This window comes from Globicephala melas, chromosome 13, assembly GCF_963455315.2.
Source record: "Globicephala melas chromosome 13, mGloMel1.2, whole genome shotgun sequence".
In the NCBI taxonomy this organism is placed as follows: domain Eukaryota; kingdom Metazoa; phylum Chordata; class Mammalia; order Artiodactyla; family Delphinidae; genus Globicephala; species Globicephala melas.
The window spans coordinates 55,008,511-55,023,701 of NC_083326.1; positions in this window are offsets into that span (position 1 = coordinate 55,008,511).

Sequence of the window (15,191 nt, forward strand, 5' to 3'; positions counted from 1 at the left end):
GAAGAAAAGTTACATAAACCAGACCAGAAGTGCAAAAGGAAGCATGAAAGCTCTTCTAAGAAATCACTCACAATATACCTACCTCCAAATCATGCCTTTGAGTTTGTTTGCATTCTTTCATTTTATTTTTTTAAATTTTTGGTCGTGCTGTGTGGCTTGTAGGATCTTAATTCCCCAACCAGGGATCGAACCCACGCCCCTGGCAGTGGAAGCATGGAGTTCTAACCACTGGACCTCATTTTTTTTTTTTTTTTTTGCATTCTTTTAGTCAGTGGTTATAATTCTAAGTCCTGAGAACAAAGCCATCTAACAACTTTCTTATTTTCACAGGCCCTGTGCTGCTAGGGTCATAAAACCAGGGACCTCAGAGGCCCATGTGTCCAGCTACTAGAGCAGAAATCCCCTTGGGCAAGTTGTCCTGTCTCAGCTTGAATCCTTCCAGTGGGGGGCAGTTATTCACATTGGGGGCACTCTGTCCATTATTAGGCAGTTGGGTCTGTTGCCCTCCTGGGTAGGCAGAGCTATCTATGGGAGACCTTCCTGAGGTCACTCGATGTCACCTAGGAGATGGAATCTCTCCAAAAATCATTATCTCACTGGAATACCCACCACCTTCTGTAGCTGAGCAGCTTAGAGAAAATGTGTTCTGTAAATTCTGTGTGAGAAGGATTTGATTATCAGCCGTTTAAGATTATTCTGCTTCCTTGTAGAGCTAAGCTTTCAGCAGCACGTATTTTACCTTATAACTGTACAAATAATGTTAACAATAACACTAAATTTAGAAGCTCTGGGAGGTGGGGGGATTTTAACTCTCCTTGGAAGGGCTCTGCCCCAAGCCTGTTGGAAAGCCACAGCAATTCACAGAGACGGCCTTACAGCAATGACTTGGAGACCAGCCTGGAAAACTTTCCATTTGTGAACATTAACTTCCTTGCGCTTCTAGATTGCTTGTTTCAGCAGCTACTGTCTGTTTTTTTCCAGAACAGCCACTAATTTGAACGGAATGTCTGGATGACCCCAAACTGTTCTTAGAAAATGTGTTTGCCGAGGACGTCTGCTCTCCTTAAACTTCTCCAGAAGACTTGGGAATCTATCCTATTCCTCCTTGGTCTGGGGTGTTGCCTCTCCCTAAGGATCCCTGTTGCCACATCCACCCTTTACCTTCTCTCGTCCTCCCCATTTTCTCCCTCATGAAAGCTCTTCTCACTAAATTCATTTTCTTTTTTTCCCCTCTTTCTTTCGTATTTCTCTAAAGGGCTTACTAACGTTAGAGAAATTTCTTCCAATGTTAGAAAAATCAGGGGAAGGTGTATAGCTTTATAGACTGTTTTCTTGTTAGACCTTGAGTTTTACTATTCTCACTAGGAGTGTCTTTTATCATTAAGTAACAACCCATAGAATATATGAAATAAACGCTCAGCAAGTTTAGAGTGCTATGTCGTTATTAATCAACTAGCTAATCTACGGAGCCTCTCCTGGAGCCAGTGAGCTACCGTGTACCCTCCACCGACTTGTATGAGGAAGGAGACTACTTTTGAACTCGGGGATGGCCTGGTTTGTGAGTATTATCATCTGGGTGGAGAAGAAAACAGTGCTTGTCTCCAAGAACACAGAAAGAAAGGCAAGGTTCAGCCAGCATGGAACGGGGACTTGCCAATGTTTCACTGTTGGAACGTCTGCTATTCCCAACCGACCTCAGCCAACACAGCCCACCCCCACTCCATCCTCCCCTCACACGGCTGGGACTTTCTGTTTGCGCCAAAGGGCAAAGATAAAGGAAAGGTACAAACAGGGGGACTGGCAAGGAGGAAAACGATAAGAAGCCCAGGCCCCTGCACACAATTAGAAGTCAGCTTTAGGGACTTCCCTTGTAGCACAGCAGTTAAGAATCCGCCTGCCAGTGCAGGGGACACGGGTTAAAGCCCTGGTCCGGGAAGACCCCACATGCCATGGAGCAAGTAAGCCCGTGCGCCACAACTACTGAGCCTGCGCTCTAGAGCCCTCGACCCACAGCTACTGAAGCCCACGTGCCTAGAACCCATGCTCTGCAACAAGAGAAGCCACCACTCACAGCAACTAGAGAAAGCCTGCGTGCAGCAACGAAGACCCAACGCAGCCAAAAATAATAATAATAATAAATAAATACATTTATCAAAAAAAAAGAAGTCAGCTTTAATAACCGACTGTCCCACGAACAGAAACAGGAGCACTTCAGGGGTGAAGGTGGGGTGGCCTTGGAGAAAATCTTCCCCAGACCTGATGTTATCACCATCAAATAACCACCTTCCTTTCCAGATTTCACATCTGCTCAGACTTTCTGGAATTTTCTTAGGATCCTATGCCAGAAACCACAGCTCTGTGTGTCTACAATCTGGACGCCAGTGCAGATAGGGGGGACTTTGAAAGGACCTATAAGGTACTAAAGGAAATTCAAACTGGGAATGTGGAATTTACAATGGAAACAGACATTTAATCTGTCTTCCTGTTCTCAGATTTGAGTCTAAATTTAGATCACAGTATGGAAGAGCATGACCGGGCCTGAAAAGCTTGTCCTGCCAGGCTCACATCCCTTTACCTCTTCTATTTTAGCCTCAGAGAGGCAGTTTTACGTTGTTTCTGTTTTGGAGATAGAAGCGTCCCGGGCCCCCCTTGGCTTCAGAGTCTTATCAACTCACCTCTGGGTGTACTCAGGGAAACCTCCTATTAACATTTGCGGAAATGTTTTTCCAAACCACTATTAGATAGTGGGACCCGAAGTATGTTTGTTTGGGTGTTAACTGACTTGGTGTTGGAAACCAACTATTCCCCAATGTAAAGTTTCTATAGATTATCAATGCTCTAGGCCTTTGAATGCCTGAGCTAGTTTTAAGAGAAAAGACATGGAAACAACCTAAATGTCCATTGACAGAGGGGTAGATAAAGAAGATGTGGTACATATATACAATGGAATATTACTCGGCCATAAAAAAGAACGAAATAATGTCATTTGCAGCAACATGGATGGACCTAGAGATTGTCATACTGAGTGAAGTAAGTCAGACAGAGAAAGACAAATATCATATGATATCGCTTGTATGTGTAATCTTTAAAAAAAAAAGGTACAAATGAACTTATTTACAAAACAGAAATAGAGTCACAGATGTAGAAAACAAACTTATGGTTTCCAGGGGGGAAAGGAATGGTAAGGACAAATTGGGAGATTGGGATTGACGTGTACACACTACTATATATAAAATAGATAACAACTAAAGACCTACTCTATAGCACAGGGAACTCTACTCAATACTCTTTAATGACCTATATGGGAAAAGAATCTAAAAAAGAGTGGGTACATGTATATGTATAACTGATTCACTTTGCTGTACACCTGCAACTAACACAACATTGTAAATCAACTATACGCCAATAAAAATTTAAAAAAAAGAAAGAAAGAAAACCCAGCAACCTGGAGATATTCACAGCAGCAACATCCCCTGTATGGTCCCACCTCCACCAGACAAATGAAGCCCTAAAGGGATGGTTTTGGTGACACACAGCACTCCCTCTAATTCCCCCCACTCCTTTTATCCATCCTCTGGTCCATCTGTTAACTAGACACACCCCTGTCCTCCCACTTACGTCCTCCCAACTTTGCTCAAGTTGCTCCCTCCTTCTGGAATGTTCTCTTGATCCCTTGATTCTGCTTATTCTTCCAGGTTCTGTGCTGCCTTTCCAATAGTCATCTCTAATCTCATTAGTTGGATGGAATTTTTCTTTTCATTTTATTGAATGACGAAGCAGTTTATTGGTGTCTCACACAAGGTCCCGCATCGTGATTATTTATAAGTAAATCCAATCTCTCTTTCTGAATCATTGGCTAGTTGACTGCCCGATCCATAGCTAGTTTGTTATCATGGCTTCAGTGATACCTAACAGTGTGTCTAACTCATTGCAGAAAAAAGCTTAATAAATATCTGATGCACAAATGATGAATGTGGCCTTGAGTAAGAGCAAAGTTGGATCTACTCAGTGGTGGATCGCGTCATACAGCTGACGTCCTAGGGGAGACAGCGAGCGGTTTCCCCAGCTAGAACACAAAGCCCACTGCCCTTGCCTCCACCAATTTCAAACTTTGTTTCCCTCCCCTGACCTCTCCCTGCCAGCCAAGCTCATCTCCTCATCACTGCTGGAAAATGTCAGGCTCATTTCTCAGTCTGAAGCTTTTATTATGACATTCTTCATACCCGAAATGCCCTACTCTACTGCTTCTAATTGTCTAAGTCTTGCCCTCCTTTCCAGGCTCAGTTTAAAGTCCCCCCCCCCACTCCAAGAAGCTTTCCTTGACCAGGTTAGCCCTTGGTAGTGTAAGCAGATAAGGTAGGGGGCCCCAGAGGAAAAGAACCAGATGTAACTTTTGACATAAGAGGAACCATTTTAGACCTAAGCCATTTTGTGATCTAAGCCCGGCCACAATGCTTGCCCTTGAACAGGTCTCAGTAATAATGATCTCAAGGGAACAGAAGAACAAAGGCTGCATTGTTATTTATCTTTTTTTGTTTGTTTTTTTGTGGTACACAGGCCTCTTACTGTTGTGGCCTCTCCCGCTGCGGAGCATAGGCTCCGGACACGCAGGCTCAGTGGCCATGGCTCACGGGCCCAGCCGCTCCATGGCATGTGGGATCTTCCCGGACTGGAGCACGAACCCGTGTCCCCTGCCTCGGCAGGCGGACTCAACCACTGCGCCACCAGGGAAGCCCTGTTATTTATCTTTTTATATTGAAGTCTGGCTCATCCAGCTCCAAAAATGTGTCCTTTAATTATTTGCAGCCCTGTCATTTAGAAGTTTGGGTTATAAACACTTTTGGTAATAATGACAATAACAAACAGTCACTAAGGTCCATATCCTTTTTCCTGCTGCTGCTCTGAGGATGCTGCTGCTCTTACAGCTAGAATTGGCAGTGGGTCACAGTTTTCACCAGTAACCAGATTTTCGGTCTTTGACAGCATCACTGAGCAGCTCTCCTAGCCCAGGACTGTATACCTTAATACTTTTTTCTATGTGAAAAATACCCTCAGTGTCTACCTATTTAAGCCACTGTCTTTGAGGTTTTCTATTACTTGCAGCTGATCACATTTCTAATCTACCATTTCACTGGTTTGTTATAAGGGTAAACGAGGTAATAATGTAAATCCCTTAGAATCTCCCGAGTAAGCCCTCACCAGGTGGATGTTGTTATTATTACTACTTTAAAATATGCCTCCATTACGTCCTCCTTTCCCCCAGCTCCCACGCTACGGCAGTTGAGCTTCATAACGGAAGAAATACATCTGTTTTTTTTTTGTATTAACCTATGCTTTTCCTTCTGTTTTCTTTTCTTTTTCTTTTTTGGCTGCGCCATTTGGCTTGCAGTATCTTAGTTCCCCGACTAAGGGATTGAACCCGCAACCTCAGCAGTGAAAGTGCGGAGTCCTAACCACTGGACAACCAGAGAATTCCCAGCCTGTGAATTTCTGAAGGTATACTACAACCTTAGTCTGCTCAGGCTGCCATAACAAACTACCATAAACTGGGTGGCTTATAGACAACAGAAATTTATTTCTCACGGTTCTGGAGGTTGGAAGTTGGAGATCAGGATGCTGGCATGGCCATGGACCCTCCTCTGGCTTATAGATGCAGACTTCTAGTATCCTCACCTGGTGGAAAGAGAGTGCTGAGGTCTCTTTTATAAGGGCACTAATCCCATCACCAGGGCTCCACCCTCATGACCTAATCACCTCCCAAAGGCCCCACCTCCTACTACCATCACCATAGAAGGTAGGGCTTTAAGATATGGATTTGGGGGGACATAAACATTCAGTCCACACAACTACCCTACCTCAAAGATGCCATCATAAGCAACATCTTTTTTAGAAAGCAATAGAACTAGAATGTTGAGCTGAGACGTTGGCCTCCACCTACCTCTAACCTTCTCCCCTAGGGCCACCAGAAAAACCCAGGCCCCACAAGAAGCCCTCCTTGGAGGCTTACTTCACTGCTGCACCATGTCACACCTGAATGCCCTTCCCCAGCTCTTCACATGCTGATTCATCCTCAGCCTTTCAGCCTCAGCTCAAAAGGCCCCTCCTCAGAGCATCTCTCCCTGATGACCTTTTCTAGACTTGCTTCCCCCATTTCTCTCCCCCTCATCAGCCTGCTTGTCTTCCTCTGTAACTGTCTGCTGGTTTGCTTGTCATTTCTCTGCCTTGCTGGACTGTATACTTCATTTGAGCAGGACCTTGTCTATTTTGTTTACCATTGTGCCCCTAGCAGACAGCACTGTGCTTGGCACTTAGTAGGTGCTTATAATGGACTGAATGGAGGATCTTTCTCTCTCCCTGCCAGGTAGGGACACAGCAAGAAGATGACTGCCTGAAACCAGGAAGGAGGTTCTCACCAGAACCTGACCATGCTGGCACTCTGATCTTAGACTCCCAGCCTCCAGAACTATGAGAAATAAATGTCTGTTGTTTAAGCCACCCAGTCTATGGTATTCTGCTATAGCAGCCTGAACCAAGACAGTGCTCAATATTTGTTGACTCAATAAACAAACTTCTAAAAGTTCAATGCATTTTTAGTTCTAGGCTAAATTCTATGCTGATAAAATAGGATAGAATAGAGGCTTATTGCTCAGAAGGAAGCTTTGTTTTATAAAAAGATTCAAGACAGATTTTTAAAAGAATTAAGCTTCACTTAAAAAAAATTGCTTTCCTGTTCAAATTCTCAGGAGCATGGCAACAATATTACATGAAGAGAAGTACATCTGTATCTCTCCCACACATGCAGTATTTAATTTGCAAAGATTGCTAAACACTCATGTCTTCCAAATTTAATGCACTTCTAATTAAATGTTTTCCTGTCTCGTTTCACTGGGAGCAGCTATTAAATGGCTGGGCAGAACAATGAACAGCAGTGATATTTCTTTTAAACTTAGCATCATAAATCACCTTGGCTTTAGAGAGCCACACATGGTGGGGAGGGGGATTTGATCTGTTTGTATTTAGTGGCTATGATTTACTCTTTGCAAAAACCTCAGAGGTTGATGAAAATGAGAGGAAAAGCATAAAGCAGAGAAGTGTCTATGTATGGATGTGTGTGTTCCAGTCATGGTGTTTGTGTGCAAATGTGTGTTAAAAGATAAAGTTGATTATTCAACCTTGGATCACATATTTTAGGAGAGCTGGGTTGAAACATTTGGAGGCAACTGAAAGAGTTATCACAGGAGTCATGGGAAATTTTTATTCCACATTTCTCAATTGAGTAATCAATGCATCTATTTAAGAAAAATATGGGGGCTTAACTTATAGAAGCCCCTTAAAGGAGAGAAAAGAATATGGAATAATAGAGTAGAAGTATACAATTTCATTAAAGCTTTAAAAGCTGGTAACTATTAAATCAATTTCCAATTAAATAAAAGGGAAGGTTGAGGAAGAAAGATTTCCTAAATGCCCAGAAACTGGAATTTGGACACAGGATAGAAAATTTATTTTACTTTCATAATGGTTTGAAGAATAAATTAAAGTTTGTAATAATATATAGTATAGAAATTTCTGGGAGTTCACTAAATTATTCTGAAAACACTTACAACGGGAAAAGTATTTGTGAGTTAAAGATATTCTATTGTTTAGTATATAATAGAACTGCACTTTTATATACATATCCCCAGTTAATTTTCATGCATTGATTAATCCTTCCATCACTCCAGTTAGGTCAGTGGGTTCATTTGCACTTCATATGCACTGATGCAGAAACTAGAAACTAACTGGGCAAGTTGTGTGACTTGCCCAAAGATACTCAGTTAATCTCGGTGGAGCTAGTCGGAAACAGGGCATAAGCCCCTGATTCACTGTGTAGCCATTCAGGGTTGCAAAACTGTTCTTCCTGTTTACATTTGCAATTTAACCAACATACATCGTACACCTGGGAAGGTTATGAACATGGCACGACACAGAGAGAAATAGGCATGACTTTCCCCACCAAGACTCAGACAGTGGGGTCTTCCTTGAACATAAGAAAGGGGTTTGGACATTGTGCAGCCACCAGATGACAAATGCTTATCGCCAGGCCAAAACTTTAAGCAGAACTTATGAAGATAAACAGGCTCTTCTTAAAAATTGCTCTTTATTAGACAGTGCTAAATATACGTTAGTTCTAGCTATTGACGAAGCCAAATAAAGTCTCTTTCTCAGCCATGTTGTTTAGCATTTTGTATTTGGACTTTTTTCAAGTAACTTGCCAAAGAAGTTGATTTTCTTTTAAGCACAGTAGTAAAGAGCATTTCAATATATATTTAATCACAGTTTTACCTAAATGATTTCATCTAAGTATTCAAATGGGCATAACCTCTAACTTCTGAGGCTTCTCTGAATAATTTATTGGATAATAGTGAGAGCAGAGTCTTAATAAGTGCTTTACACGTATATTAACTCCATCCTCACAACAGCTCTTAGAGGTAGGCATTATCGTTACCTCCATGTTACAGGTGAAAAGCTGATGCCCCCAACATTAAGCAACTTGCTTTGGGTCACATAACTAGCAGGCGGTAATTGGCCCCAGGCTGGTGGGCTCCCAGGCCTAGATTGTCAGCAGCCTCGATAGATAAGCCCAATTAGCACATATAAGAAATGGACCATGTGAGATCAACTTTATATACTATCTTCAAAACATTTAGTTTTTCCCTTCCATTGTTTTCTGCCCTGACCCACTAAAATGTTATAAAGCAGGAAAACAATGTCATCTCGATCATTAGGAGTCCAGAAATAGGAAACTTTTAATACGTGTATAAATCAGTGGAAATCATGGAAAAGGCACGAGAGAGAAAGAAAGAGAGAGAGAGAGAGAATATTTTTAAACCTGCTTCAGGTCCAAGAGGGGCATTGCTAAGTCAGCTAATGTCTTCCACCTTTCAACCATAAAGGTAATTTTTAATTTCTTAGGAGACAATAGTCTCCTAAGTCAGTTTTTAACATCTCAAAATACTGTAAAGAAACAAACTGACATCACAAAAATGAAAGGACCCACTAAGTCTGAATTTCAAATGAGACAAAAAAGCACAGGGCTTTTCAGAGGTAAACGTTAAATAGGTCACTAACGGGCATCTCTCCCTGCGTTCTGTAAATCAGAACCTGAAGAGTCTAATCAAGTCGATTATGCCCATCACACCACAGAGCAACCACTCGGAAGCATCTCGCTTTATTTCCTTCTCGCTCCTAATCGCACCTGACATTCCTTGTCCAGAGTTTCCTTCCATGAAGTGTATTTCTGCATGTTTTCACGTCATCTCCTTTTGTTACCTGTCCTCACAGGTCTCTTTCTTACTCCTAATCTTGTGCCAAGTTTCCCTTCTGACCTTGGCTACTCAGTTCCCGCTGCATTGAATGTCAGCCACTCACGCTGTGCAGCGATTTTGTTTCTGTTTTTTCCTGGAGGTGCTCGTCTGAGTCACATGGAAAGATGCTCTCTTGACAACCGGCAAAGTGAGATGATCTGTGTGTCAGAGTATTTGGGCGGGATCCTTACCACCCTTTACCATCAATCAGCTGGCTCTGCAGGGGCAGCCTGTCTGGGATCCTGAAAGACCCTGCTCCCCTAAAACATGGTCCCTACTGTGAACCCCAGATTTAGCACTGGGGGCCTTTGTTAAAATAAAATGTGTTTTCCAAAAGGAATTAGAGTTTTCCGCTAGGAGTTCCATTACTCTGCTTGGAGGACAGTGAGGAAATGAGGCTCAGGATGGGACATCAGGACGGGGCTGGTTCTTGGGATGGGGGGCTGTGGAGGGAGACAAGCCTGAATGAGGGGCCAGGAACCAGTGGCCGGTGAGTGGGTTCCGGGCGGAATTCACAAGAGCATGGTGTTGAAGAAGAATGAGGATGACCCCCCTGCTTGAACGACTGATCCCGGCTAACTGATTAGTGACTTGATACTAGAAGCTGTTACCATCAGAGAAATGGATCATAATGTTCTCCCCCCGCCTCCCCATCACAACCCAGGAAAACAGAGTAAAACTCACTTCGCAGGAAGACGTTTTCTTGTATAAACCGAAGGGAGAAATTTGTGAGGCATCCCATTGCTTTGATTATTCCAATACTTGCAGTGAAAAATATGATCCTATATATTTATTTGCCTAAAACTTAACTCCAGTTGTCACAACAAACCAAAATGAGGAAGGAAGCAGGACTTGCAAGCATATTTTATAGACAGCTACCATCTGTCTCCACGAAATCATGAAAACCTCCTCAAGAACAAGACTCCTGCCCTGGTGCTTATCTGCTGTCTCATCCCCTCCCACTGTCCCTCTGTTCTTTCTGAGGCAAAGCTTTCACTCATCTCAAGTGAGAGTGCTGGAGAAATAGTGCTAGACTTTCCAGGAGGATCCTGGGAAGCTGAGTTTTTCCAAGGGAGCAAAATAGAGGAAATCCTAGGTGTTTGGGGCAGCTGATATTTCTACCCACCGTCCCAGTCAAGGACATTGTTCCCCTAATACTCTAGCAGCAAGTCAGAAACTCATCGAACAAAGGTGTATTTCCACCTTTGGGCCCCTTGGGCTTTGGGAAACTAGTACCTCAGTGCAGCTGGGGAGAGAAAGAAACTGGGGCAGGGTGTGGAGAGACCTGGGTTCCCCACTTCCCAGACGTACTTGTCACATGACCTTGAGTCAAGCACTTCACCTCCCTGAGTGTTAGTTTGCTCATCTGTAAAATGGGGACAATAGTCTGACCCTGGACTGCCCCACAGGCTGACGTATTACTTCATGTACACTAAAGTGCCACCCCAACCAGGAAGCACTTAACGCATTTCATACAAAAATAAAAAAGTGTCAGTGAAGTGTTTAGGCACTTGGGCAAACTACGTGAGAAAATTCCACAAAAATGAATTCCTGATTCCATACACTTCAAATGATTTCCATACTACAGAGGGAGCAGAGGCCATTCCCGCTTTTATAATATGTTCATATTCATCACATTCAAACACGGCAGGGAGTAGAGAAGGGGTCTGGGAAGGCAAGCCCCTCACTACTCACCTACTAGGTGCCAGAGCTTTCTTGGGCAGTTTCTAAATGAAGCAGCTCATTTAATCCTCGTAAAATCTCCATGTGGGAGACACTGTGATGCCCTGATCCCCACGTCCCAGGGGGCTTAGGTGGGGGATCACCGTTCACATGGTCAGAAAGCGGTGGGTTTGGACCCTATCTTCTAGCTTTGTGATGCTGCCACTGCACCTGCTCAACCCGCCTGCGGACCCTACAACAAGCGACAACAGAGTCACCAGCGGTGCAACATTTACACGGACAAAGTACTTATTTTTGTGCCAAACGGCCTTTAATCAGTCAAACTTTTAGCCCCAGAACTTCTGACCGTATGCAGCAGGACTCATTTGAATAGATTCAGCTTCAAGATGCGATGAGGTCCCACCTACATTGCAGGAGTTAATAAGATAAGGTAGAATTTGATGTAAGACATCCCATGGATCACCTGTTCCAGTCGGGAGTGATGGGTCCAGATTTTCAGTCCAGCCTGATAAATAACTCTATAAAGTACTTTCTGTGCTGACTTTTCTCAGTTGTAATAACAAGGATTCCTACTAAGGAAAGAAAGGAAGTTATGACACTGTTTGTCCTTCAGAGAGAAAGATTTACTGAGAAGTTTTGAAATATTTGTATAACATAGAAGCCAGTGTTTCTGTTCTGGCTTCCCTGGTGTGGTTGGTAGCTTCGCCCGGACTGTCTCTTGTCCCTAAACTACCTCTTAAAAGGGTCTCCATTGTGCAAAAGTAGACCACGAATTCCAGAATCACAGATTTAAAAGGTTTGAGGATTACCAACAGGTCTGGTCTAGTTCTTGCTGGCTGAGATGCGGGAGCTGTAGCGATGGGCCAGCCACGGATGCCCAGGATTGAGTTAAACAGGGAGAAGTATTTACTCACGACTGATCAGAGACCAGATCCTGGTGGAAGGTAGCCAAGATCTAGAAAGGCAACCCTGAGCATCCGGGCAGGGGTCCAGGGAGGGCTAGGGCTCCATCCGCGAGGGGGCAAGGCGGGAAACGCCAGGCAGGGAAGAGGCTAGCGGGTCGGTGCGGAGTGCTGGGGGCGGGGGCCGGGTGGGGGGAGGGGGAGGGGTGCTTATTTCAAGGCCGGCTGAAGTTGGAAGGAATGGAGGCTAAAAGGGACTGTGCCGAGGCTGCTCAGGCGGCTCTAAAATTAGCAAGACATTCTCATGATGAGGCCAAGGGATGGACAGTGTCAGGAAGCAGACGCCCCAATTCCTATGTTCAGCTGGTTTTGTACTCTGAGAGATAAACAACAACAGCAATGTACCCGTTGCGGCTTGGTTTGCGTTCAATTCGGTAAACAGGCATCGAATGTCTGCTCTGTGCAAGACAGTGCCGGGTGCAAAGAGGAGGGATGAAATAACTAAGAAAGTCACAAAAGAAAAGACAGAAGGACCAACAACACTGATGGGGGAAGTAAACCAATAGGAAGTCTGCGTAGGATTCTCTGAACTGCTCCGACCGCCTGAGTGCCCTCTCTTTCCTGAATCTGTCTGTGTAGCTGACAGATAATAATAGTAATTAATAAAGCATCACGACATGCCTGCTGCCTTATACTCCGCTCACTCATTTATAACGAAACACTTACGGAGAAGCTCCTATGGGCCAAGAGTCGGCAGCTGTAATGAGGCATCAGAGGCAGTTTCTGGCCTCAAGGAACCTGCCAGCCCTGCCTGGTTCCACTGGGCCCTCTGTGGCGTCCGGGCCCACAGTCTTTGTTTTCAGCTCAGCTCCTCCTACCACGCTGGACACCCTCCCCCTCGCCCCCCCCACCCCCGGAAAGCCCTAGGTTTCCGCGCCGGGGTACAAGCAGTGCTGAGCCCACGGAGCCCGGGCCTCGGCTCCGCACTCGGCTGCTCCCACCGCGATCTGCACCGGGCAGCCTCACCAGACGATGCTCCCGCATCCTGTTCCAGACCTTCCCAGGCTCCTCCAGCCGTAAACACACACACCCTTGCTTCTGTCCCGTCTGTCACTTGACCTACCTCTCCAGTTCCTGGAATCCCGCCCAAGCACATCAGGAAATGCAATTGTCTTCACGCTTTCTCTCTCCTTCCCCTCTGGCCTCCGTCCCTCCCCTCCTGTCCCAGAGGAAAAACTGTGCCTTCTTTGACGGCACCTTTCTCTCTGCTCTCAGACTGACCCACACCCTTCATGCTGAAAAGAGCAGCTTTCCTCCCACATTGCATCTCCTCTCCGGCTTCTATCCTAGCTCTTCCCTCTTTTCGACGAGAATTTCTTGATGCAAGAGGGTGCATCCGTGCCGCCGCCAGCTCCTCTCGGTTCCCTCCCAGCCTACGGGGGTCCTGCTCCCACCACTGCGGAGGCCACTGCTCCTGAAGAGTCGCTGACGACCCTCCCGCTCTGGGACAGTCGCCGCTCGCCCACCCGTGCATCTTGGGGTTGTCACCTGCGATTTCTGGGACACGACGCTGTTCCTGTTTCTCCTTCCGTTTTCTGACAGTCTTTTCCAGGTGCTGCCCTGGCTCCGCTTTCCATCCAGGAAATACGGGCATTAACTAAGGTTCTGAGTCTGGTGCTTGTCTGTCTCTTCTTACAGGTCCCTTCTTCCAGGAGGCCTTGCACATTCTGCACTCCTGCTGTCACACCCGCACCAGTGTCTCCTAAACGTGTATATAGGGGCGTGATGTTTTCCTTAGTTTCAGACCCAGGTTTACAATTGCTTGCTAGACAGCAATTCTACTTCAACACATCCAAAATCAAATGCCTTATCTGTTCCCCAAACTCCATTTCTTCTGTCTTGCACGTCTCAGATAAACACACCACCATCTTCCCGCCATGCAGACGTGAAGCTCCGGCCGACTTCGCTTCCTCCGCCCACCTTCCCCCCCCCCGCCCCCCCCAGCTTCAATTATTCACCAAATTCTGATCTTGGGGAGCATCCTCACGTCTGCGCCCTCTTCCCTTTTCCTTCTGTTACTCCTGTAGGTGGGGACTTGGAGGCACAGTGATGTAGGTGCAAGTACAGAGGCCTAGGAGCCCAGCAGAACAGATTCGAATTCTGATCCCACTGCGTGCAACCTAGAAACCAAGCCCAGGTCAGCCACCCCTAGTACAGTGTGTGGCACAATGAGATGTCAAAATACGTTCATTCTCTTCTTTTTTTCTCTTTACTCAGGTTGTTTTGAAATTCACTTTTAACCATTTCCCTATTTTTTTTTCCTCCTTGCAATCCGTCCTTCATACCAGCACTGATTTTCATCTGAACATCCTGTTTAATACTGTGTCATTTTCTGGTTTCCCTATTGGCTGAGTAACGTTCATACCTCATGGTACGATAGCCCAGGCCTTCTGTAACTGCATCTATTTATTTCTGTTAGACTGTGAGCACCTCTGTAGGACTGTAAACATCCACAGAACTGAGATGGAACTTTTAATCCAGATTTCTCCAGCTCAATGACTGGAACACGGTAGAGAATTACTATACAGGTAGCCCTGTATAGTAATTACATCTGCTGCTACATTCCCACCCAGCTTCACCTAGTGTTCATTCATTTCCTTTAATGAATTACTCCCTTGGATGTACCCACTATGCCATAAGCTCCCGGGGTCACTGCATTTTTTTCTTATTTATTTATTTTTAAATTTTTATTTTTCAGTTTTTAAAACCATTAAAAAAATTTTTATACAATTTTTAAAGGTTACTTTCTATTTACAGTTATTACAAAATATTGGCTGTATTCCCCGTATTGTACAATACATCCTTGAGCCCATCTTACACCCAGTAGTTTGTGCCTTCCCCTCCCCCATCCCTATATTGCCCCTCCCCCATCTCCCCACTGGTAACCACTACTTTGTTCTCCTTATCTGTGAGTCTGCTTCTTTTTTGTTATATTCACTAGTTAGTTGACTTTTTTAGATTCAACATGTAAGTGATATCATACAGTATTTGTCTTTCTCTGTCTGACTTCACTTAGCATGCCTTCCAAGTCCATCATGTTGCTGCAAATGGCAACATTTCATTCTTTTTATAGGATTTATATATATATATATACACACACACACATATACCACATCTTCTTTATCCATTCATCTGTTGGTGGATATTTAGGTTGCTTCCTTATCTTGGCAATTGTAAATTGTGCTGCTATGAACATTGGGGT